At 44.1% G+C, this 23,213-nt stretch overlaps 3 long non-coding RNA genes across 3 annotated transcripts; all 3 read right to left on the bottom strand.

The window, feature by feature from the left end:
• Positions 1-2,402: 2,402 nt before the first annotated feature.
• LOC142925523 (uncharacterized) lies at positions 2,403-5,742 on the bottom strand. Its single transcript, XR_012942470.1, has 4 exons — positions 3,573-5,742; positions 3,343-3,372; positions 3,044-3,157; positions 2,403-2,425 (listed from the first exon to the last, which is right to left on the bottom strand). It is a non-coding gene; the product is annotated as an uncharacterized LOC142925523 (long non-coding RNA).
• A 6-nt stretch (positions 5,743-5,748) lies between these two features.
• Positions 5,749-7,424, bottom strand: LOC142925522 (uncharacterized). Its single transcript, XR_012942468.1, has 3 exons — positions 7,372-7,424; positions 6,261-6,377; positions 5,749-5,760 (listed from the first exon to the last, which is right to left on the bottom strand). It is a non-coding gene; the product is annotated as an uncharacterized LOC142925522 (long non-coding RNA).
• Positions 7,425-14,165: 6,741 nt separating this feature from the next.
• Positions 14,166-17,319, bottom strand: LOC142925521 (uncharacterized). The gene is made up of 3 exons (XR_012942467.1): positions 16,938-17,319; positions 16,387-16,422; positions 14,166-14,452 (listed from the first exon to the last, which is right to left on the bottom strand). It is a non-coding gene; the product is annotated as an uncharacterized LOC142925521 (long non-coding RNA).
• Positions 17,320-23,213: the final 5,894 nt, after the last annotated feature.

The following is a 23,213-nucleotide window of genomic DNA, read 5'->3' as shown; positions in this document are numbered from 1 at the left end:
CCGTAGTGAGTTCAACTGAGTCGCAGACGTACTCTTTGGAGGCAACACATTTATTAATACCAACACAAAGGGGTAACTGCCCCTTAAACAGATAACAACCTATGGTGGTGGACCACCAGACTAACCACACTAATGACACCGTAACTAGCTACGTGACCACCAGATTAACTACACTAATTACACCGTAACTAGCTACAATGGACCGGATCACAGCTTGGGTCCAGGTCCACGTGTTGGAGACTCGGAGGATGTAGAACGTAGACGAAGGTTTCTTCAGGATGAACAACAGCAGCCGGTCCCTCTGGGGGACCCGGCTTATATCTTCTGCGGCATGGCTGGCTCCGCCCTTAGTCACGACCACCTTCGAGGTTTCTCGAACAGGATCTCAGACCTAACACGTGACCACCCTTAGCCCCACTTGGGACCCCTGTGTAGACCCAACTGGTGACGTATCCTCTGGGGTAAACCAAAGTGCCATGGTCTATAGTAACCCCATTCCCATGGCCGGCACTCCCACACCCTATCCTGTAGGGGCCGGCACTGCACGCAGAGCGTGGTGCCATCCATCGCTCACCGAGCCCCGAGAGAGCTGGTACTGCACTCACATCCACGTGGTGTCCGCGATGTCAGTACATCGCACGCCGTGCCTCTCTAGGGCCGGCATTGCACAGTGACATCCGCGATGTCACTACACATTGTTACTGTTTCATATTAGCGAACTTAGTTCCTGCCATAAGAATGGTATCTAACACAGTTCACAATCACTGTCACATATGTTTGATCCAGATCTTCACAATTCTCTGTAATTTGCAAATTACATCATCATACTTACGTGTCTGAATTATGGAATATTAGATGTTGTTAAAGCATGCGTAAGATATTCTTTGGGTCTTTCGGTAAAGTCACGTAGATGGGTTCAAAGAAAATAACAAAAACTACGGCGTTTCGATCGCAACACAAGCGGTCATCATCAGAAAAAGGCGGTTAGCCTCTAAAGGCAAAATGTTTATTCCATACACCCAACCATCAAATTCACCATGGAGGTGGAAATAGATGGCAAGCTACCAATCTTGGAAGTTTGAATCGAAAAGAGACCAGATGGCTCAATGGGACACTCTGTCTACAGGAAAGCCACCCATACGGATGCCTACCTAAAATCTGACTCCCACCACCATTTATCGCAGAAGAATTCCCTCATCAAAACTCTACACCATAGAGCTCGATGTATTTCCGACCATCACCACCTATCCAGTGAACTGGAAGACGTACACCAAGCTCTCAAGACAATTGGATGTTCAGACTACACAATCCATAAAGCTATCACCCAAACCGTTGGGAAAGAACCATCTGAGGACCCAATCAAAACAATCACCTTGCCATACATAGCAGGGGTCACTAAAAAGATTTCCAAATTCATAAGCAAACACAAGATCCAAGTTATATTTAACACAGTACATAAAATTCCTGATCTGATCCCATCTGTGAAGGATGTGAGCCCTGACATGCAATACATCGGAGTCTACAAACTAAGCTGTGTCTGCAGCAGTAATTACATTTGGGAAACTAAGCGACATGTCTCGGACCGTGTTCATGAACATAAGGCAGATCTGAAACATGGAAGGACCAATACTCTGGCCGTGGATGATCATTGTTTTAATGCGGTGGGCTCACACGAAATTTATTTCTCTAAGACGAAGGTACTTTGCAAACCCACTGGCTATCAACAAAGATTTGTTCATGTAGCCATCCATATATACAGACATAGACACAATTTCAATCGAGAAGATGGGTACAAACTCAGCAATCACTGGAAGGACGTTATCAACCAGTTTACGTCATAACTGGCTGTAATGTTTCCATTTTCGACCTGGCAGCCCTTTATTGGTAGAAGCACACCACCAGTGCCGTCATGGCCCTCTACGAGTACCATCAGCTTTAGCAGCAACCTTCACCGTCAACAGCGTGAGTGTGTAAAGCGAAGTGCAATGATTACTTGGCAGCCCTTTAATTGGTGGAATCCCACCACCAGCGTTGTTGTTGCCCTCTACGAGTACCATCACTTACATTGGCATTAGCTGTCCCGCCCATGCTGATGAACCTTTATAAACAGTTTGCCTTTAGAGGCTAACCACCTTTTCCTGATGACGACCGCTTGTGTTGTGATCGAAATGTCGTAGTTTTTGTTATTTCCTTTGAACCTATCTACGTGACTTCACGAAAAGACCCAAAGAATATTAATTCCTGCAGTCACGAAATCTTTAAGTCAAGATTTATGCATAAGATATGCTATACTGTGTTTATACCACAACAACCGATTTCACCAAGCAATGTTACTAACGGACGTTCCATGAACGTTAGTTCAAGGGCAACCCAATAGGACCACCTTGTGAAGAGCGCTGACGTGATAACTTACCAGTCGTGATCACTGCAGATGATGAATTTGCAGCCATACAAGAGACAAACATACACAAATATAGATTAGGGTTGTTTGTTTCTAGTAATAGTTTAGCTCTATGGTTGATGAGCACTCATTTTGTTTAGTGAACATTCACATAACAACGCATTAATCACAATACAAATTAACAAGTATTTGCTGTGTGGCGTACATGAAAACTGAAAAAGTGAACAAGATGTTAAGTAGGAGTGTGGTTAAGGCAGGTGGAGCCGAGGTCAGGGTTACAGTGAGTGTAGAGGTGAGTACTCCTGGCCGGATGGCTCGGTGCTTCAACATGGGCTCGTGATTGGCTGGCTCATGTGCTTTGCTTCAAAACTGTCGGTCACTCTTCACCATGGCGAAAAACGACCACTTTCTATTTTGGGCCAATGTAGATTTGTGCCGAGTACAACCCCACCTGTTATTGGATTATAAAACATGGATGAGGGGCTTCCCCACGTTGTGTAAGTCATGTCAGATCAGACCTCACCACACTGGTCAGAGTGGGTTGGCGAGGTAGTGGTGTACCTGGGATCATTGACCATGGCTGATGACATAAATAAATGTGGGTGAAAGGACAGAAGCACAAAGAGAGCGATGTCCTCTCACCATATTCACAGTTGCTGCCGGTCCACGGTGGGCTGCAGTAGCACCAGTGGCTGGGGTAGGACCACCGATCCTCACAAGTACCACCGTTAAGGCACGGGTAGGACTGGCAACCGACTGCAGAAAGACATCACCGTTATGCCGTGCACCAGGTGAGGCTCGTGTGCTTCAATTGTTCATCGGAAGTTTTGCAACTACAAAATTCAAGACTTTGTTGCACGGTACTTTTTTACGTTTTGTTCCACAAACAAATGTGACAGTGGCACCACTGTGATGTACACAAGAGAGGCGTGGCTTCTTACCAGGTCCAGGAGAAGTTGTGCGATCAGGTTCTGCTCCAAAGTGAAAGTTAGAGGTGAAAAAAAGATAAATGTATAGTAATTCATTGGAATATCAAATGTATACATTGTTACTGTTGTAATCTGATGGTTAAAACAGTGTTATTGTAACAATTGCGGTTAACAGTGAACAGAATATAGAACCAAAGACGCGTGCCATGGCCAACATGATGATGCTGATGTTGGTAACTTACCAGTAGTTGACACTGAGCCAGGTCATGATCATTTGAAAGAGACAAAAACAAATACATATGAGAAGAATTATATATTGACAATGATGGTGAACAAGTGGGGACTCTTTGACTTTTTGAAGCTTTTAACATGCATTTGTTATAATTTAATCGTGTATTATGTTGCATAAGATGCACATTATTTCACGCATCCATTACTAAGTCATACATCAATGTATAACTATGGATGCATGCAAATCAAATGCATGTAAGATTCCAAAATGAGAAACTCTGAAACATCTAGTAGTTGACAATGACTCACAATCTTAGGTCCAAATTAGAATCATCACAGCAAAATCACAAATTTGTCATTGCTAATCTAGCTGGGCATATCAAACCACTGCATGAGATGAACTGGTCTAATATATCGCTTGGGAACCTGGTATTGAAATCCAGATTCACAGCAAGGCTTTCTCTTTAAATATATCCCCCATGATGCCACCCAGTGCCTCGATCTCATCTCCAGATGATGCTGAATGAAAGTAAAAAAACGGGACACAAGACTAGTTTCAGATAATAGCATTAAGTCACCTTTCATCTCGCAATATTGTTTCGTGGTTTCCTCAAACAACAGTCCCCTACCCTTCTACGGCAAGTCAATTCCATCGCCCCGAATGTCTTCATGCCCGGCAGAATGTGGTAATAAAATTTGACGCTCATCTCCGCTCCATACTGGCAACATGCAGAGCTTAGTGCCCCATTACGACAGGGGTATGACCGACATGCATCTTTTCTAAGAAAGGAGTCATCATTGCAATATTTATTGTGCTGGGTGACGGTTGACCTTTCGTAATAGCACCACTAGAACACATACAAACATAAACAATGACGTCATGGTGACATCATAACACAATCATGCACTAAATAAAGACTTTACAGTCATGGGAGCCATCCGTTAAAAGACCAATGGACTTGCTGTGGTTGTGCATGACTGTAATTTAATAACTCAGAGGTGAGGTTTGTGGATAACGGAGAGATGGAGCTGTTTTGTGTTCGAGGTTTACCCAGAGGGCAATGTCGTGCCTGTATTAGATGATACTTCAATCGTATTTCTGAACTATATAGACAGTGTAAGTGTCATCTACGCTTACTTGATCCGTGTGCCCTCTGCTTTCCACCAAGATGCAAACATTTACAAACATTTGCAATCAGTTTTCCAAAGGCTAAGCAAGATCTTCTAAGAATTGTGTGTGAACTTGGTGAGTCATGGGTTTATTTTTATCCTGTACATGGCTACATGACTACTGTATTATTTAGTAAATTTAATAAAGGTTTTTTGCTATCATGACAGTATCAGGTGAGGGAAGAACGTATGTGTCTGATCACTTCTTCACTTGGAAGAAGCTCAATCTCTGAAGATGACATCCCAAGCTTGGGGCACTGCTTATGAGGCTGGGCCTAAACGGAGGCGCTGCCGGTACCAGGACATGGAACTGTGAGTCACGTGTCAGCGTGATGACTTACAGGTGGAGTAAGTAGTAGTTTCTGCAAACAAATAAGAAGGCGTGAAAAAGACAAAAACAAAGTGATCAACAGGGTCCTTGTATCATTGTTATTGAGCGTCTCAAAATCTTAAAATATGTAATACAGACCACATGTCCATAACAGGGTCATCTCGTACAGGGACATTAATTGTTTAGTAGTGTTGTGAGCAAAATGTGTAACCTACAATACTGTAATTGCTACATCTGGCTAGTTAAGTTCACAGTGGTAACTTGATGAGCTGTCTGCAGTTAATGAGCCATCATCGCACAGAGATGATGATGATAGTGATTGTAGCAGCAGCAATGCAAAGGGCCACACCAAATGATAAGCAATTGAAAACAGACCAAACCCATGTGCATAAATGGGTTGTTAATTTTCTGTCAAGGGCTTGCTTTTCATACTTGAACTACCAAGTCCTATTTACAGAAGATTATAAATATACAAACTCTATAAGTCGGCAGAATGGCACAGTGGCTACATTGTTTGACTCAGAAAGTTGCAATGTAAATTCCATGTAAGGAACAATTCGCCAATCATCAATCTGAGGTCAATATAATTAGCACCAATTCGTGGTAAGTTAGCAGGAGTTGTCGTCTCTATACAACGACCCATACCATGCACAGAGATGACATTGATGTTGACAATCATTACTTACCAGGAGTTGTAGCTGATCCAGATCGTAATTATTTGAAAAGATACAAAGTGTAAATATGTTAATTTTACAACCATTTTGCAATAATAAATTCATATTTACACGCGTCTTTCTGACCTATACAGAGTGTAAGTGTCATCTACGCTTGCATGATTCGTGTGCCCTATGGTTTCCTCCAGGATGTAAACATTTATAATCAGTTTTCCAAAGACAAAGCAGGATCTTCTAAGAATAGTCTATAAACTTGATGAATGATTCATGGCTATATTTTCATCCTGAACATGGTAAGGCGACTACTGTATTATTTAGTCCATTTTATAAGGGTTTTTGTTGTTGTGCCAATATCAGTTGCGGGAAGAATGTAGGTGTCCAAGCACGTCTTCACTTGCAAGAAGCTCGAAAAAACACGAACAAGTATACAGACTTATACATCCACGTGCACATTAATATGAGCAGATACATGACAATGCTTGATTCGTGAAAAGGGATAACCAAGGAACACGGAGTTATCTTACTTTCGTATTCACAGTTGCTGCCATATGATCCTGGAGGGCAAAAGCACTGGTAGTAGGGATACGACCAGGTGAATGTACAGGTGCCGCCATTTTGACAGGGGTATGACTGGCACCAATCTGCAAAGAAAAGTGCAATCATTAGGTCTGCATGTTCAACTTCTTTCGCAGCTCACGTGGCCAACCGTGCTAATCGCAGGTGCGGGGAACAGACAACTAAGCACAAAAATCAGTTGTGAAGAAATTGGTTTTCAATCTGGATTTAAAAGTTCGCAGCTCCAGTGACTTCCTAATGTCGGAAGAGCTTTCCAGACCCCCACAAAAGGGCATCTGAAAGCGCGTGATGATACAGTGACCATGTTTACAATGTTTATTGCACTGGCTGATGCCTGGCCTTCAACTTTTTACCTGACTTTTTGATCTCGGATCACTCGAACTTTACATGATCCTCAATACAATGTTGTGCACACACACTGAAACGATAACTTCATGGTGACATAATAAAAATAATCATGGACTAAATAAAGACTTTACAGTCATGTGAGCCATCTGTTAAATACTATCTGACTTTCTGTGGTTGTGGGTGACTGTAATCCTATAACTCAGAGGTGATGTTTGTGGATCACGGAGAGACGGGGCTGTTTTGTGTTCGAGATTAACTCAGAGGACAATGTCGTGCCTGTATTAGATGATACTTCAATCGTATTTCTGAACTATATAGACAGTGTACGTGTCATCTACGCTTGCTTGATCCGTGTGCCCTCTGGTTTCCTCCAGGATGCAAACATTGAAAAACAGTTTTCCAAAGACTAAGCAGGATCTTCTAAGAATTGTGTGTAAACTTGGTGAGTCATTCATCGGTATATTTTGATCCTGTACATGGTCATATGACTTCTGTATTATTTAGTCCATTTTATAAGAGTTTTTTACTGTCATGGAAATATCAGTTGAGGGAAGAATGTAAGTGTCAGATCACGTCTTCACTTGGAAGAAGCTCGATCCCTGAATATGACATCCCAAGCTTGGGGCACGGCTCATGAGGCTGGGCCTAAACTGCAGCGCTGCCGGTACCAGCACGTGGTGCTGTGAGTCACGTGTGTGCATGAGGACTTACATGGGAGGGTATTCGATTCTGCAGACGATGAATGTGAAGCCATGAAACAGACAAAAGCACAGTGATCAGCAAGGTCCTTGTATCATTGTTATGGAGCATCTCAAAATATCAAAATATGTAATACAGACCACCTGTCCCATACAGTGTCATCCATTTACAGGGACATTCTTTACGAAGTAGTTGTGTGAGCAAAATGTTTAACCTACAATACTGTAATTGTTACATCTGGCTTGTTAAGTTCACAGTGGTAACTTGATGAGCTGTCTGCAGTTAATGAGCCATCATCGCACAGAGATGATGATGATAGTGATTGTAGCAGCAGCAATGCAAAGGGCCACACAAAATGATAAGTTATTTAAAAAAGACCAAACCCATCTGCATAAATGGGATGTAAATTTTCTAACAAGGGCTTGCTTTTCATACTTGAACTACCAAGTCCTATGTACAGAAGAATATAAATAAACAAACTCTATAAGCCCGCAGAATGGCACAGCGGCTAGATTGCTTGACTCAGAAAGTTGCATTGTAAATCCCATGCAAGGAACAATTTTGCCGATCATTAATCTGAGGTCAATATAATTAGGACCAATTTGTGGTACGTTAACAGGAGATGTCGTCTCTATACAATGACCCATACCATGCACAGATATGAGGTTGACAATCAGTACTTACCAGTAGATGTAGCTGAGCCAGATCGTGATTATTTGAAAAGAGACAAAGTACAAATACATGAATATTACAATCATTTTGCAATAATAAATTAATATTTACACACGTACTTTTTCACCTGTATATACAGTGTAAGTGTCATCTATACGTGCTTGATTTGTGTAGCCTTGCAGTTGCCTGCTGCAAGAAAACATTTCAGTTTTATAACAATTATAACCAGGATATCTGAAAATAGTCTACACACTCTGAGTCATTCATAGGTATGTTTGTTTTGTTATCGTGTGCAAGGTCACATGACTACTGTATCATTTAGCTCCGTATCAGGTGAGGGAAGAATGTAGGTGTCTGATCACGTCTTCACTTGGAAGAAGTTCAATCCCTGAAGATGACATCCTAAGCTTGGGGCACTGCTTATGAGGCTGGGCCTAAACGGTGGCGCTGCCGGTACCAGCACGTGGTGCTGTGAGTCACGTGTGTGCATGAGGACTTACATTGGAGGGTAGTAGATTCTGTAGACGATGAATGTGAAGGCATGAAACAGACGAAAGCACAGTGATCAGTATGGTCCTTGTATCATTGTTATGGAGCATCTCAAAATCTGAATATATATGTAGTGAGTTCAACTGAGTCGCAGACGTACACTTGGAGACAACACATTTATGTAACACCAACGCACAGCGTAACTGCCCCTTAATAGAATATCCTATGCTTGTGACCACCAGGTTAACTACACTAATTACCACGTAACTAGCTACTAAGGATCACAGCTCGGGTCCAGGTCCACGTGTTGGAGACTTGGAGTACGTAGACGAAGGTTTCTTCAGGTGACCAACAACGCCGGTCCCTCTGGGGGACCCGGCTTATATTCTCTGCGGCGTGGCTGGCTCCGCCCTTGGCCACGCCCACCTTCCAGAATCCTCGAGCAGGATCTGGACCCCGACCACGTGACCCCCCTAGCCCCACTTGGGGCCCCTTTGTAGACTTAACTGGTCACGTGTCCTTTCGGGTCAACCAGAGTGCCATGGCCTTTAGTAAACTCATTCCTACGCCCGGCACTCCCACACCCTATCCTGTAGGGGCTGGCACTGCAGGCCAATCGTGGTGCCATCCAGCGCTATCAATCAGCGCTCATCAAGCCCGTCTAGGGCCGGCACTACACCCACACCATTGTGGTGTCCGCGATGTCGTTACACCGCACGCCGTGCCTCTCTAAGGCCGGCACTGCATAGTGACATCCCGCGATGCCACTAAATATGTAATACAGACCAGCTGTACAAAAACAGTGTCATGCAACCAGGGCCATTCATTGTGCTGTAATGTTGTGAACTAAATATATAACCTACACGACTGTAATTGCTACGTCTGGCTTGTTGAATTCACAATGGTTACAAGCTAATGAGCTGTTATGCTGTTAATGAAGCACTGTCGCACAGAGATGATGAAAGCGATTGTAGGGGCTTAGCAACAGCAGTGCTAAGGGCCACACCAAATGATAATTATTTCAAACAGACCAAACCCATATACATCAATGGGATGTACATTTTTTAACAAGGGCTTGTTTTTCATACTTGAACTAACAAGTCCGATTTACAGAACAATATAAATATACACACTCTATAAGCCCAGAGAATGGCACAGTGGCTACATTGTTTGACTCAGAAAGTTGCAAGGTAAATCCCATGCAAGGAACAATTCGGTCGATAGTCAATCTGAGGTCAATTAGAACCAATTTGTGGTGAGTTAACAGGAGTTGTCGTCTCGAAACAATGACCCATACCATGCACAGAGATGATGTTGACAAGCATTACTTACCAGGAGTTATAGCTGAGCCAGATCGTCATTATTTGAAAAGAGACAAGGTACAAATACATGAATATTACAATCATTTTGCAATAATAAATTCATATTTACACGCATATTTCTGACCTATACACTCAGAGTGTAAGTATCATCTACACTTGCTTGATTCGTGTGCCCTATGGTTTCCTCCAGGATGTAAACATATACAATCAGTTTTCCAAAGACGAAGCAGGATCTTCTAAGAATAGTCTATAAACTTGGTGAATGATTCATGGCTATATTTTCACCCTGAACATGGTCAGGCGACTACTGTATTATTTAGTCCATTTTATAAGGGCTTTCGTTGTTGCGCCAATATCAGTTGCGGGAAGAATGTAGGTGTCCGATCACGTCTCGAAAAAACACGAACAAGTATACAGACTTATACATCCACGTGCACATTAATATGAGCAGATACATGACAATGCTTGATTCGTGAAAAGGGATAACCAAGGTTCAAGGAGTTATCTTACTTCCATATTCACAGTTGCTGCCATATGATCCTGGAGGGCAAAAGCACTGGTAGTTGGGATACGACCAGGTGAATGTACAGGTGCCGCCATTTTGACAGGGGTATGACTGGCACCAATCTACAAAGAAAAGTGCAATCATTAGGTCTGCATGTTCAACTTCTTTCACAGCTCACGTAGCCAACCGTGCTAATCGCAGGTGCGGGGAACAGACAACTAAGCACAAAAATCAGTTGTGAAGAAATTGGTTTTCAATCTGGATTTAAAAGTTCGCAGCCCCAGTGACTTCCTAATGTCGGAAGAGCTTTCCAGACCCCCACAAAAGGGCATCTGAAAGCGCGTGATGATACAGTGACCATGTTTACAATGTTTATTGCACTGGGTGATGCCTGGCCTTCAACTTTTTACCTGACTTTTTGATCTCGGATCACTCGAACTTTACATGATCCTCAATACAATGTTGTGCACACACACAGAAACGATAACTTCATGGTGACTTAATAAAAATAATCTTGGACTAAATAAAGACTTTACAGTCATGTGAGCCATCTGTTAAATACTATCTGACTTTCTGTGGTTGTGGGTGACTGTAATCCTATAACTCAGAGGTGATGTTTGTGGATCACGGAGAGACGGGGCTGTTTTGTGTTCGAGATTAACTCAGAGGACAATGTCGTGCCTGTATTAGATGATACTTCAATCGTATTTCTGAACTATATAGACAGTGTACGTGTCATCTACGCTTGCTTGATCCGTGTGCCCTCTGGTTTCCTCCAGGATGCAAACATTGAAAAACAGTTTTCCAAAGACTAAGCAGGATCTTCTAAGAATTGTGTGTAAACTTGGTGAGTCATTCATCGGTATATTTTGATCCTGTACATGGTCATATGACTTCTGTATTATTGAGTCCATTTTATAAGAGTTTTTTACTGTCATGGAAATATCAGTTGAGGGAAGAATGTAAGTGTCAGATCACGTCTTCACTTGGAAGAAGCTCGCTCCCTGAATATGACATCCCAAGCTTGGGGCACTGCTCATGAGGCTGAGCCTACACTGCAGCGCTGCCGGTACCAGCACGTGGTGCTGTGAGTCACGTGTGTGCATGAGGACTTACAAGGGAGGGTAGTAGATTCTGCAGACGATGAATGTGAAGCCATGAAACAGACAAAAGCACAGTGATCAGCAAGGTCCTTGTATCATTGTTATGGAGCATCTCAAAATCTGAAAATATGTAATACAGACCACCTGTCCCATACAGTGTCATCCATTTACAGGGACATTCTTTACGAAGTAGTTTTGTGAGCAAAATGTTTAACCTACAATACTGTAATTGTTACATCTGGCTTGTTAAGTTCACAGTGGTAACTTGATGAGCTGTCTGCAGTTAATGAGCCATCATCGCACAGAGATGATGATGATAGTGATTGTAGCAGCAGCAATGCAAAGGGCCACACAAAATGATAAGTTATTTAAAAAAGACCAAACCCATTTGCATAAATGGGATGTTAATTTTCTAACAAGGGCTTGCTTTTCATACTTGAACTACCAAGCCCTATGTACAGAAGAATATAAATAAACAAACTCTATAAGCCCGCAGAATGGCACAGTGGCTAGATTGCTTGACTCAGAAAGTTGCAATGTAAATCCCATGCAAGGAACAATTTTGCCGATCATTAATCTGAGGTCAATATAATTAGGACCAATTTGTGGTACGTTAACAGGCGATGTCCTCTCTATACAATGACCCATACCATACACAGAGATGAGGTTGACAATCAGTACTTACCAGTAGATGTAGCTGAGCCAGATCGTGATTATTTGAAAAGAGACAAAGTACAAATACATGAATATTACAATCATTTTGCAATATTAAATTAATATTTACACACGTACTTTTTCACCTGTATATACAGTGTAAGTGTCATCTATACGTGCTTGATTTGTGTACCCTTGCAGTTGCCTGCTGCAAGAAAACATTTCAGTTTTATAACAATTATAACCAGGATATCTGAGAATAGTCTACACACTCTGAGTCATTCATAGGTATGTTTGTTTTGTTATCGTGTGCAAGGTCACATGACTACTGTATTATTTAGCTCCGTATCAGGTGAGGGAAGAATGTAGGTGTCTGATCACGTCTTCACTTGGAAGAAGTTCAATTCCTGAAGATGACATCCCAAACTTGGGGCACTGCTTATGAGGCTGGGCCTAAACGGTGGCGCTGCCGGTACCAACACGTGGTGCTGTGAGTCACGTGTGTGCATGAGGACTTACATTGGAGGGTAGTAGATTCTGTAGACGATGAATGTGAAGGCATGAAACAGACGAAAGCACAGTGATCAGTATGGTCCTTGTATCATTGTTATGGAGCATCTCAAAACCTGATTATATGTGTAGTGAGTTCAACTGAGTCGCAGACGTACACTTGGAGACAACACATTTATTTAACACCAACACACAGCGTAACTGCCCCTTAATAGAATAACCTATGCTTGTGACCACCAGGCTAACTACACTAATTACCACGTAACTAGCTACTAAGGACCACAACTCGGGTCCAGGTCCACGTGTTGGAGACTTGGAGTACGTAGACGAAGGTTTCTTCAGCTGACCAACAACGCCGGTCCCTCTGGGGGACCCGGCTTATATTCTCTGCGGCGTGGCTGGCTCCGCCCTTGGCCACGCCCACCTTCCAGAATCCTCGAGCAGGATCTGGACCCCGACCACGTGACCCCCCTAGCCCCCACTTGGGGCCCCTTTGTAGACTTAACTGGTCACGTGTCCTTTCGGGTCAACCAGAGTGCCATGGCCTTTAGTAAACTCATTCCTACGCCCGGCACTCCCACACCCTATCATGTAGGGGCTGGCACTGCACGCCAATCGTGGTGCCATCCAGCGCTATCAATCAGCGCTCACAAAGCCCGTCTAGGGCCGTTACTGCACCCACACCATTGTGGTGTCCGCAATGTCGTTACACCGCACGCCGCGCCTCTCTAAGGCCGGCACTGCATAGTGACATCCCGCGATGCCACTAAATATGTAATACAGACCACCTGTCCAAAAACAGTGTCATGCAACCAGGGCCATTCATTGTGCTGTAATGTTGTGAACTAAATATATAACCTACACGACTGTAATTGCTACGTCTGGCTTGTTGAATTCACAATGGTTACAAGCTAATGAGCTGAATGCTGTTAATGAGGCACTGTCGCACAGAGATGATGATAGCGATTGTCTGGGCTTAGCAGCAGCACTGCTAAGGGCTCCCCAAATGATTCATATTTAAAACAGACCAAACCCATTTTCATCAATGGGATGGAAATTTTATAGCAAGGGGTTGTTCTTCATACGTGAATTACCCAGTCGTATTTACAGCAGAATATACATACACAAACTATCTAATCTAACAGAAGTGGCTAGAGTGCTTGACTCAGAAAGTTGCAAAATAAATCCGTTGCAAGGAACAATTCGACTGGTCATCATTCTGAGGTCAATATAATTCTATCTAATTCATGGTTAGTTAGCACGAGATATTGTTTTCTCTATACAATAACCCATACCATGCATTGAGATGTTTGTGTTGACAATTATTACTTACCAGGAGTTGTAGCTGAATCAGATCAAGATTATTTGAAAAGAGACAAAGTAGAAATACGTGAATATTACAATCATTTTGCAATAATAAATTAATATTTACACACATACTTTTTCACATGTATATACAGTGTAAGTGTCATCTATACGTGCTTGATTTGTGTACCCTTGCAGTTGCTGCTGCAAGAAAACATTTAAGTTTTATAACAATAATGACCAGGATATCTGAGAATAGTCTACACACTCTGAGTCATTCATAGGTATGTTTGTTTTGTTATCGTGTGCAAGGTCACATGACTACTGTATCATTTAGCTCCGTATCAGGTGAGAGAAGAATGTAGGTGTCTGATCACGTCTTCACTTGGAAGAAGTTCAATCCCTGAAGATGATATCCCAAGCTTGGGGCACTGCTTATGAGGCTGGGCCTAAACGGTGGCGCTGCCGGTACCAACACGTGGTGCTGTGAGTCACGTGTGTGCATGAGGACTTACATTGGAGGGTAGTAGATTCTGTAGACGATGAATGTGAAGGCATGAAACAGACGAAAGCACAGTGATCAGTATGGTCCTTGTATCATTGTTATGGAGCATCTCAAAACCTGATTATATGTGTAGTGAGTTCAACTGAGTCGCAGACGTACACTTGGAGACAACACATTTATTTAACACCAACACACAGCGTAACTGCCCCTTAATAGAATAACCTATGCTTGTGACCACCAGGCTAACTACACTAATTACCACGTAACTAGCTACTAAGGACCACAACTCGGGTCCAGGTCCACGTGTTGGAGACTTGGAGTACGTAGACGAAGGTTTCTTCAGCTGACCAACAACGCCGGTCCCTCTGGGGGACCCGGCTTATATTCTCTGCGGCGTGGCTGGCTCCGCCCTTGGCCACGCCCACCTTCCAGAATCCTCGAGCAGGATCTGGACCCCGACCACGTGACCCCCCTAGCCCCCACTTGGGGCCCCTTTGTAGACTTAACTGGTCACGTGTCCTTTCGGGTCAACCAGAGTGCCATGGCCTTTAGTAAACTCATTCCTACGCCCGGCACTCCCACACCCTATCATGTAGGGGCTGGCACTGCACGCCAATCGTGGTGCCATCCAGCGCTATCAATCAGCGCTCACAAAGCCCGTCTAGGGCCGTTACTGCACCCACACCATTGTGGTGTCCGCAATGTCGTTACACCGCACGCCGCGCCTCTCTAAGGCCGGCACTGCATAGTGACATCCCGCGATGCCACTAAATATGTAATACAGACCACCTGTCCAAAAACAGTGTCATGCAACCAGGGCCATTCATTGTGCTGTAATGTTGTGAACTAAATATATAACCTACACGACTGTAATTGCTACGTCTGGCTTGTTGAATTCACAATGGTTACAAGCTAATGAGCTGAATGCTGTTAATGAGGCACTGTCGCACAGAGATGATGATAGCGATTGTCTGGGCTTAGCAGCAGCACTGCTAAGGGCTCCCCAAATGATTCATATTTAAAACAGACCAAACCCATTTTCATCAATGGGATGGAAATTTTATAGCAAGGGGTTGTTCTTCATACGTGAATTACCCAGTCGTATTTACAGCAGAATATACATACACAAACTATCTAATCTAACAGAAGTGGCTAGAGTGCTTGACTCAGAAAGTTGCAAAATAAATCCGTTGCAAGGAACAATTCGACTGGTCATCATTCTGAGGTCAATATAATTCTATCTAATTCATGGTTAGTTAGCACGAGATATTGTTTTCTCTATACAATAACCCATACCATGCATTGAGATGTTTGTGTTGACAATTATTACTTACCAGGAGTTGTAGCTGAATCAGATCAAGATTATTTGAAAAGAGACAAAGTAGAAATACATGAATATTACAATCATTTTGCAATAATAAATTCATATTTACATGTATTTCTGACCTAGACAGAGAGATTGTAAGTGTCATTTATGCTTTATTGATCAATGTGCCCTTCTGGTTGCCTCCTGCATGCAAACATTCCAGTTTTGCCAAAACTATGGCCAGGATATTCTCAGAATAGTCTATAAACTCTGAGAGTCAATCATATGTATGTTTGTTTTTATCCTGTACATGACCACATGACTACAGTATTCTAGATTTGAAGCTTTTGTGACTGCAAGGATCCATACTCTTTGGTTCTATTCGGTAAAGTCACGTAACTTTACCGAATAGAACCAAAGAGTATGACTGCAGTATTATTTAGTTAATTTAATAAGGGGTGTTTTCGTTGTTGTGACAGTCAGTATCAGGTAAGGGAAGAATGTAGGTGTACGATCACGTCTTCACGTGCAAGAAGCTCAATCCCTGAAGATGACATCCCAAGCTTGGGGCACTGCTCATGAGGCTGGACCTAAACGGTGGCGCTGCCGGTACCAGCACATGGTGCTGTGAGTCACGTGTGAGCGTGATGACTTACTGGTGGCGTAAGTAGTAGTTTCTGCAGACGACCAATCTGAAGGCATGAAACAGACAAAAGCACAGTGATCAGCAGGGTCCTTGTATCGTTGTTAATGAGCATCACAAAGCCTGAAGAGTCACCCATCGCATGTTAAACCACTAAACATGATGAAACAGTTTAATATCAAGTGGGAGCAATACATTCCATTACAGCGTCACAGCAGGGCTCGCTCATTGCTCCTGGCATAGACGTTATCCCCCATGATGCCACCCGGTGCTTAAATCGCATCTCGCGATGATGCAGAAAAAAGGTATCTACGTGACTTTACCGAAAGAACCAAAGAGTATGGATTCCTGCAGTCACGAAAGCTTCAAATCACCTCCCTTCGGACAGTGTTTTGTGGCTCCTCAAACTACAAACTGATGATACTAAAAATGAATGTCTAACTTTGTACATCTCATTATCTCTTCTCCTTTGACCCTTTCCATTGGGCTACATAGAAGCGTCGTGGACATGTATTTACAGGGCATCTAGGCGTAGTTTACACATGCACGTTTCACTGAATGTACCTTGCGAGCAGATGACAGAGGCATCCTCCTGATGGACACAGTCGTGACGCCCCCAGGAAGGATGCTGACAGGAGGAGAGCTCAGGCTCGAAGCCAGAACACTGGACATCGTCGAGCCAGATCGGACCATCGCCCGGTCCGAAGTGCGCAAAGGACAACGCAGCCACAGCGTAGCCACAGCCCAGCTGGCGACACACGACCTGGGCGTGCTGCAGATTCCAGATGTCATCGCACACCGTGCCCCACGTGCCGCCGTAGAACACCTCCACCCGGCCCTGACACGAGGAGCCACCCCCAGCCAGCCGTATGGGCGCATCTGGTGAGAATTAAAGTATTTATTTGTATTATTCATCATTGGAACAGCTTTGCGCATTTAATGACCCGCGTATCAAAATCTACCGTCACGCTCAAGATACGTGCATAAAATCGGGCATTTACAACTTGATGACTATTTATCATAAATAAATGTAATGCCTCCTTCAGCGCAGTGTTTCTCAAACTTGTTTGGCCCCCGCACCACTCAGCCGATGTAAACGTTTCCGCAGATCACCACCCAGCCACCCCCGCACCCCTGGTGACACAACTCATTCACTTCTCTCTCTAAACACCACTCATACTAAATGATTCATAACACCGGAACATAACAAACATGTCTTTTTTTAAACGCAGCTGTTCGTTTTTTTTAGGAGGGGCATTTGGATGTTAGGGTTACGGGAGTTCTATCAGCGTAGTTTTACCAAACTTAATTTTTACTTTGAATATCAAAAATATGAATTAATGTCCGAAACGAAAGGTACCAAAGGTGTCATTGTTGTCTGGATCAACCTGCGGTGACATCACAGCCCTGCAGACCACTCAGTGGTGGTGTGGGGACCACTTAGTGGTGGTGTGGAGACCACTCAGTGGTGGTGTGGAGACCACTCAGTGGTGGTGTGGGGACCACTTAGTGGTGGTGTGGAGACCACTCAGTGGTGGTGTGGGGACTACTTAGTGGTGGTGTGGAGACCACTTAGTGGTGGTGTGGAGACCACTCAGTGGTGGTATGGGGACCACTCAGTGGTGGTATGGGGACCACTTAGTGGTGGTGTGGAGACCACTTAGTGGTGGTGTGGAGACCACTTAGTGGTGGTGTGGGGACCACTCAGTGGTGGTGTGGGGACCACTTAGTGGTGGTGTGGAGACCACTTAGTGGTGGTGTGGAGACCACTTAGTGGTGGTGTGGGGACCACTTAGTGGTGGTGTGGAGACCACTTAGTGGTGGTGTGGAGACCACTCAGTGGTGGTGTGGGGACCACTCAGTGGTGGTGTGGGGACCACTTAGTGGTGGTGTGGGGACCACTCAGTGGTGGTGTGGAGACCACACTTAGTGGTGGTGTGGAGACCACTCAGTGGTGGTGTGGGGACCACTCAGTGGTGGTGTGGGGACCACTTAGTGGTGGTGTGGGGACCACTCAGTGGTGGTGTGGGGACCACTCAATGGTGTTGTGGGGACCAATTATTTCTTGCTGTGGTTGTCCCACCTGATGACAGACGCTTGTGTTGTGCCCGAAATGTCGTGATTTAATTTATTTTATATCTACGTGACTTTACCGAAAGAACCAAAGAGTAAGGGATTGTTTTTCATACTTGAACTACCAAGTCCTATTTACAGAAGAAGATAAATATACAAACTCTATAAGCCCACAGAATGGCACAGTGGCTAGATTGCTTGACTCAGAAAGTTGCAAGGTAAATCCCATGCAAGTGTAGTGTTGTAAGGACGAGCAGACTTCTTAGGAGGCACACTCTATTTATTGTATTATTTCCTTATACAATGCTTAACACACACAGAGGGATATATAGTCCCCTCACCCGATACCCTAAGGAGGTACAGCCTCCGGACCGGGCGGGACTCACACGTCTACCGCTAACCTCCTTGATGCCTAAGGAGGTACAACCTCCGGACTTGGCGGGACTCACACGTCTACCGCTATCCTAGTCCTCTGGCTAGGACCTAGGGGAGGCTATCTGACCCACCGCTGGCCCAGTGGGTCTTGACCACTGGGTATGCCAAGCCTTAGCCCTTAAAAGGGCTGGAAGGCTGGTCCAGGGTCCTAGCTAGGCTCCAGCCAAGTCTTCTGTCTTCGTGTAGGCAGAGAACTCCCCGAGGTCCGTTGGGTCACCCGTCTTATACTCCTTCGTGGCCAGGCAGAACCAATCATACATTCCCACGTGGAACCGTCTGATTGGTTCGTACCAAACCCTGGCTACGATCCGTTTCACCTCGACTGACCCCAACCGTTGTACCCAGGGGTAATGCTGCACTGCCCTGGTGACAATGCAGGTTACGCAACAGCGCGTAGTTAACACCTCTACACAAGGAACAATTCGGTCGATAGTCAATCTGAGGTCAATCAAATTGGAACCAATTTGTGGTAAGTTACCAGGAGTTGTCTTTATACAATGACCCATACCATGCACAGAGATGATGTTGACAATTATTACTTACCAAGAGTTGTAGCTGAGCCAGATCGTGATGATTTGAAAAGAGACAAAGCACAAATACATTAATATTACGATGCTTTTGCAATCATAATATAAAATTTACATGAGTATTTCTTACCCATACAGAGAGAGTGTAAGTGTCATCTACGCTTGCTTGATTCGTGTGCCCTCTGGTTCCTCCAGGATGAAAACATTTACAGTTTTCCAAAGACTAAGCAGGATCCTCTCAGAATGCTCAATAAACTTGGTGAGTCATTCATGGCTATATTTTTATCTTGTACATGGTCATATGACTACTGTATTATTTAGTCCATTTTATAAGAGTTTTTTACTGTTATGGCAATATCAGTTGAGGGAAGAACGTAGGTGTCAGATCACGTCTTCACTTGCAAGAAGCTTGATCCCTGAAGATGACATCCCAACCTTGGGGCACTACTCATGAGGCTGGGCGTAAACGGTGGCGCTGCCGGTACCAGCACGTGGTGCTGAGTCACGTGTGAGCGTGATGACTTACAGGTGGAGTACTCAGTAGTTTCTGCAGACGAATATGAAGGCATGAAACAGACAAAAGGACAGTGATCAACAGGGTCCTTGTGTCATTGTTATGGAGCATCTCAAAAGCACGTGTCCAAAACAATGCGATCCGTACCAGGGCCTTCCAATATGCAGTAGTGTTTTAAACACAATGTGTTGCCTACATGACTAATTGCTACATCTGACTTAAGTTCACTGGTTACTTAATGAGCTGACTGAAGCATCGCACAGAGATGATAGCGATTGTCAGGGCTTCGCAGCAGCAGTGCTCAGATCACACCCTTTAACATCTATGGGATGTGCATTTTCTGGCAATGGATTGTTCTTCATACTTGAACTACCAAGTCCTATTTACAGAAGAATATAAATACAGCATATTTACTCAATAATCCAGTAGTACACCATTCTATACTCCAGCAGCATGGCACAGTGGTTATTTCTTGACTTAGTAATAACGTTGCAAGTTCATTGGCATACAAGGGTTCATTCAGGCCTTCATTTTGAGGTCAATAAAATTAACAATTTTGTGGACAGGCTCATGACCCTGAATAATGGTGACTTGCAGCTTAACAGTGGTTGTCCTCTTGCTACAATCAATCATGACATGCAGAGATGATGTTAATTATAATAATTACTTGCCAGCATAAGTTGTAGCTGTGCCAGGTCGTGTTCATTTGAAAGAGACAAGATACAAATGCATGAGTATCAGTACCTTGATGTTGTTTTGCATAAAATACGCTTCTCCTACATAAGTAACCAAGTATAGGTTTTCGTTTTGGGTTAGATCGCATAAAGAGAAATGTGTCGTTAAACCCGCCACCACCCGACACAGCTAATTAGTAAGGTTTAGGTTCACGTAAAACAGAACGTGCCAATTCGTGACTAATACAGTAACACCGCTGTGTTGGAGAGAAAATCCACAACATTTACAATCTAAGCACGACGTTCGTGACAAGTCGTGACAAGTAGCCAGCCAGTCGTGACGTCGTAGCCACGGCGGGGTGGGGGGGGGAGTGACGTCAGCATGCACGCACCCGGCTCATCGCTGTGGAATGAGAGTGACGTCATCACGCAGACCTCTACATAAGGAACAATTCGGTCGATAGTCAATTTGAGGTCAATCAAATTGGAACCAATTTGTGGTAAGTTACCAGGAGTTGTCTTTATACAATGACCCATACCATGCACAGAGATGATGTTGACAATTATTACTTACCAAGAGTTGTAGCTGAGCCAGATCGTGATGATTTGAAAAGAGACAAAGCACAAATACATTAATATTACGATGCTTTTGCAATCATAAAATAAAATTTACATGAGTATTTCTTACCCATACAGAGAGAGTGTAAGTGTCATCTACGCTTGATTGATTCGTGTGCCCTCTGGTTTCCTCCAGGATGAAAACATTTACAGTTTTCCAAAAACTAAGCAGGATCCTCTCAGAATAGTCAATAAACTTGGTGAGTCATTCATGGCTTTTTTTCCTGTACATCGGCACGTTAATACACAAATGTTTAACTTGCATAGTTTGATTGTTTAACGTAGCTGACCATTGTTAAAACGCTGTGGGCTCGCATGATATTGTTTTTTCCGAGACCAAGGTACTCTGCAAACCTTCAGGCTACTATCAACGGTTTATTCATGAAGCCATTCAGATATATGAACATAGACAAAACTTCAACCGAGAAGATGGGTACAAATTGAACAATCATTGGAAGGATGTTATCAACCAGGCAATCCCTTAACTTGTTCTTGTTTCTATCATTACCTTCCGGTTTATTGCTAGCCCCGCCCACGTCCCCCCACCCCAGCCTCACGTCCTCTATCTGTTCTTCCACCACCTTCCCACTTCTAGCCCCGCCCACTCCCCCCTCCCCCCAGCGTAACGTCCTCTTCCCCTGCCACTCACGCGCCTCCTCCGCCCCCCTTCTCTCCTCCCTTGCCTCCTCCCCCCTTTCTTACCTATACAGCCTCTTGTCACGGCGCCCCTTTTGCCCACTTCAGCAATTATTTCTTGCTGTGGTTGTCCCACCTGATGACGGACGCTTGTGTTGTGCCCGAAATGTCGTGATTTAATTTATTTTATATCTACGTGACTATACCGAAAGAACCAAAGAGTAAGGGATTGTTTTTCATACTTGAACTACCAAGTCCTATTTACAGAAGAAGATAAATATACAAACTCTATAAGCCCACAGAATGGCACAGTGGCAAGATTGCTTGACTCAGAAAGTTGCAAGGTAAATCCCATGCAAGTGTAGTGTTGTAAGGACGAGCAGACTTCTTAGGAGGCACACTCTGTTTATTGTATTATTTCCTTATACAATGATTAACACACACATAGGGATATATAGTCCCCTCACCCGATACCCTAAGGAGGTACAGCCTCCGGACTTGGCGGGACTCACGTCTACCGCTAACCTCCTTGATACCTAAGGAGGTACAGCCTCCGGACTTGGCGGGACTCACACATCTACCGCTAACGTCCTTGATGCCTAAGGAGGTGCAGCCTCCGGACTTGGCGGGACTCACACGTCTACCGCTATCCTACTCCGGCTAGGACGTAGGAGAAGCTATCTGACCCACCGCTGGCCCGGTGGGTCCTGACCACTGGGTATGCCGAGCCTTAGCCCTTAGAAGGGCTGGAAGGCTGGTCCAGGGTCCTAGCTAGGCTCCAGCCCAGTCTTCTGTCTTCGTGTAGGGAGAGAACTCCCCGAGATCCGTTGGGTCACCCGTCTTATACTCCTTCTTGGCCAGGCAGAACCAATCATACATTCCCACGTGGAACCGTCTGATTGGTTCGTACCAAACCCTGGCTACGATCCGTTTCACCTCGACTGACCCCAACCGTTGTACCCAGGGGTAATGCTGCACTGCCCTGGTGACAATGCAGGTTACGCAACAGCGCGTAGTTAACACCTCTACACAAGGAACAATTCGGTCGATAGTCAATTTGAGGTCAATTAGAACCAATTTGTGGTGAGTTAACAGGAATTGTCGTCTCGAAACAATGACCCATACCATGCACAGAGATGATGTTGACAAGCATTACTTACCAGGAGTTGTAGCTGAGCCAGATCGTGATGATTTGAAAAGAGACAAAGCACAAATACATTAATATTACGATGCTTTTGCAATCATAAAATAAAATTTACATGAGTATTTCTTACCCATACAGAGAGAGTGTAAGTGTCATCTACGCTTGCTTGATTCGTGCGCCCTCTGGTTCCTCCAGGATGAAAACATTTACAGTTTTCCA

Source organism: Petromyzon marinus, chromosome 21 (genome assembly GCF_048934315.1).
Source record: "Petromyzon marinus isolate PM22_M1 ecotype Great Lakes invasive population chromosome 21, UKy_Petmar_22M1.pri1.0, whole genome shotgun sequence".
NCBI lineage: Eukaryota > Metazoa > Chordata > Hyperoartia > Petromyzontiformes > Petromyzontidae > Petromyzon > Petromyzon marinus.
This window is presented reverse-complemented; position numbering and strand designations above follow the sequence as displayed.